The 4,165-nt window shown below is 37.4% G+C and overlaps 1 long non-coding RNA gene across 1 annotated transcript; it reads right to left on the bottom strand.

Moving 5' to 3' along the window:
* Window positions 1–1,019: 1,019 nt before the first annotated feature.
* Window positions 1,020–3,339, bottom strand: LOC147391003 (uncharacterized). Its single transcript, XR_015183220.1, has 2 exons — window positions 2,765–3,339; window positions 1,020–1,258 (listed from the first exon to the last, which is right to left on the bottom strand). It is a non-coding gene; the product is annotated as an uncharacterized LOC147391003 (long non-coding RNA).
* Window positions 3,340–4,165: the final 826 nt, after the last annotated feature.

The raw sequence follows: 4,165 nt of genomic DNA, 5'->3' as shown, positions 1-4,165 counted from the left end.
TTTCACACCTTTTATTATCACCATGGCTCCCTTAGACACCTTGAGTACTCTATCATTTGTTGAAAATGAACACCGATACAAGTCGATTGTACCCAAGGACATAAAAGTCTTCTTGAGTACCGACATATGCCTTACACTACACAAGGTTCTAACAGCCCCATCATATATTCTTATCTTCACAGTATTTATTCTAATGACTTTGCATGTTGCATCGTTACCCATTAGAACATCTTCACTGTCATGAGGTTCATACGAATCAAACCAATCATGATTGGAACAAATATGAAAAGTACACTCAGAATCTAAAATCCGAGAATTGGAAGTGAGATTACTCGAAGATGTCGCTAAGAGTTTTCCATTGCTTTCTAATGCTATGCTTACCATGGAGCTTGACTTGGCTTCGTTCCTTTTTTTATCTCCATTTTGTACTTTCTACAATATCTTTTTTAATGTCCATTCTTCTCATAATAATATCACTCCACTTCTTTTTTACTTCTAGATTTGGATCTATAATTTTTTCCTTCGGATTTTCTTTTCTCATTGTTTGGCCTCACTCACTTGAACCTTTTGCAATGAGTCATTTACCTTGAATATCATTCTCACTTGACTTATTCATGGTCATGTGAAAGATAAGGTCTTGAACCACCTACTCTAACTTGCAAGTCTCCTTACCAAACAAAAGTATAGTCCAAAAGTGTTTGCAGGAATTAGGAAGTGATCTCAACAAAAACAATGCTTTGTCTTTTTCAAACTTCACTTCTACCTTCAACAAAACACTAAGATACCGATTGAATGTATTAAAGTGCTTCCTAATCAAGTCCCTCCCCCATCTAACTTAGTGTGGCGCCTCGCCGAACGCTAACACAAATCCCCATGTCAGATCTCGAGGTACTAAATGGCACCTCGAAATTTCGGCATGGTCTCCTCTGTTTATGTTAGCATTCCAAGGCGTTCAACCTTCACCTGATAAACGACATACAATCCTGCATACATATGCAAAATATAATACTAGCGGAAGCTTATACACGTCTAATAACGTACGAATTATCAGAGTGCGGAAGAAGAAAATTTACGGGATTATACAAAATTTTCTCACTCTAACAAGAGTCCTAACGCTCAATACAAATCTATAATACTCCTAGACAAATGGAGTATAACTCCAATACTTACCAGGTGACGGACTCTGGCTGTCTATCTGACCCACCAGATGATTCTCACTCATGTTCTACTCCTGCCTCGCTAAGCTTCGGATCTGAAACTAAAAAATGGAGGATGAATGGGTGAGTAACAATGGTTACCCAGTAAGGAAGCAACAATTTCTGCCAATAACCTCTCCTAACATGAACGAATAAACATACTGAATCATTTTAAAATAAACAAAATTTCACAGAAGAAAACTACGATTAACTGGTACATATAACCAGGGATGAGCAACTAAACATTTTAAAACTCACATTACATCGATCAGCAGTACTCACTATAACATTCTCTTTTCATACAAATCTAATTGATCAAATGGAAACAATAAACATGCATTTCATTTTATATATCAAAATAAGCAACAGATACATAATACACGATGGTGGAGTATTGGAATTAGAGAGTTGGGATTCACGACTGGATCGCTCCCAGTCGGGACATAATGTTACAATTCTTCTCTGGTTTTTAGTTCCTGATTTTGTGGCCGGTCGCTGCCCTTACCACGTTTGGTTGACCATTTATCCGGCTCAGGCTGGCCGTTTGACGTGACCGTAAGCAATGGGTCTCTTTTCGATGTGTCAGAACGTTCGACTACTATAGATTGTTAGTGATCACTGACCAATCATCTTCGTCTATGCCTATCAGGCGTACATGTGATTCCCAAATATGCAAACCATTCGTATACGACCACCTTTACATTACAAGTTCACTGGTAAAGATAGAGAGGAATAACCCGGATTCCAGTTGTGACTCCACTCTCATACGCGTCCCATACCACGTATGAGTTTGGTGGTCCCTACCGTACATCCCAGGATAGTACACCACTCCGGATGATATGATGCACTATCCCTTCAGGCATTCACAAACTCTTTAACAGCTCACAAAATAGTTACATATATATATATTATTTTCATTTGAAAACAAAAGAGAAATTAACAATACAAGGTTGAGAATAGATATCCAGTTTCCTACCATGCAAGTGTGGCCACCCGGCCTAAAATAAATAACATAACGGAGCGCCTCGCGCTAACAGAAAGGAAATAAACATGCAACCAATAATATTATCCCTGGATATCTGTTCACCAACCTGCACACAACACAACAACGTAAAATGCAGACATCACCCCTCGGGTGTGACTCTGACATTTTACCGTTTCATACCCTTTTTCCCTCTTTCCGATTTTTACACTTTTCAATCTCTTCAATAAAACATCCATTTTCTGATATTCATCAATTCAGTACGAGTTCATTGAATATTAAATCACATTTTCCAACTAAAGCATTTATTTTTATCAATAATATTGAAAAAGAATGCAAATTTTATATCCAAACGGGGTCCGAACAGTGCACAAGACCCAATTTATGGAAATAACCCGTTAAAATATCCTACCCACGTATAATTTGTTAAAAATACAATTAAACATATCAATCATGCAATTTCTGGCGTGAATTTTTGAAATAACAAAAGATTCTACATTTCGGAAATACATCCAAATTTTTCCAATAAAATCCTAAGTGCAATTTTCACAATCTACGATTATAATAGAAATTGAGAGTTCCTTACAATGTCTAGGCGAAAGGATCAAAGCTTGTGCGCGGAAATCGAGGCGATCGGCACGGAAATTGAGACGGACCGAACTTCGAAGCGGCTGATTTTCGAAACCGGCCTGGTGGTTTCGAAGATCTCGACGTGCTCGTCTCTTCTCCCTTCTACGGCGAAAGGTGGTTTGACCCCGAAATCGATGAAAACCGAGGTCGAAGTGACGAAAATCTCCGTATAAAAATACGGCTGATTTTTGACTATACGGGGTGAAAAAGACGAGAAAACGGAAGGAACTTGGTTGGGTTATGTAGAGAATGAGGCGGCGGACGTTTCTCCCTTCTGCGTCGGAAAGCGATTTGACCCCGAAACTGACGAAATCCGAGGTCAAAGTTTCGAAATTTCCGTATCCAAATACGGCTGATTTTTGACGATATCGGGTGAAATAGAAAGTGAAATGAAGATAGGTTGGGTGGGTTTTGTAGAGAACGAAGCTGCGGACATTTCTCCCTTCTGCGGCGATCGTCAAAAATGGACCGTTTGCGAGAGATCTGAAGTGGAAAAATCGGAGAAAAAAAAACAAATTTTCGTTTTATATGTCTCGGTCATATGACGCGTTGGGGAAGATGGGTTTAAAAAAAAATTAAAAAAATTTTTTTTTTTTTTATTTTTAATATAAAAGTTGGGACGAAATTGGTATTTTGTCAATTGTTTGGATCGTCGATAACTTGATCATTCGGACTCCAAATCTGACAAACGAATACTCTATTTTGCCTAATTTTTCGTTCCGGATCTAATGGTATAGTCAATTTTTATAAATTATGTCTCTATCAAAAATTTACATTTTTGGCCTGACGTGACCCCTAAACTTGATGTCGTTTTCGTTTTTTGGCGATAATTCAACTTCCTGATCTCCAAAAATGACAAATAAATAGTTCATGTTGAATAATTTTTCGTTATGAACCCAATGGTATGATCAAATTTTAAAAATTATTCCTCTAACAAAAAGTCACTGTTTTAGTCTGGTCCGACCCGATAATCGAGGATTTTGCAACTTTTATATTCGGACTCGCATTTGAGCGTGCTTACAGGCTAAACTATGTTTTTCGATCATTTTGAATCTAATGGTGAGGTCAGATTCCATTAAAAATGATCAAAAACATCCTAAAGTTTTACCTCTAAATCCCACTTTCAAGATTTTCTTAAAATTCCACTATATATTTTTCCTCGAGATACGAATTAAAAATTCGGGGTGTTACACTTAGGCCATAGAGTTGGCCCTTAAGGGATAATTTGTTGGATAAAATCTTTCTCATGTAAAATTTTTCAAGCTTATCTCATTTTCCTTTTGTGATTTTTGCTTCCATGACGTTGTACATGACTTAATTGGAAATATACAACTTAATGGAACTAATCACCTTCAAA

The sequence above is a fragment of the Akebia trifoliata genome, chromosome 11, assembly GCF_017979445.1.
Source record: "Akebia trifoliata isolate Shusen 1 chromosome 11, ASM1797944v1, whole genome shotgun sequence".
NCBI classification, from domain to species: domain Eukaryota; kingdom Viridiplantae; phylum Streptophyta; class Magnoliopsida; order Ranunculales; family Lardizabalaceae; genus Akebia; species Akebia trifoliata.
The sequence above is the reverse complement of the archived record's forward strand: the minus strand, read 5'-3'. Positions and strand labels throughout refer to the sequence as shown.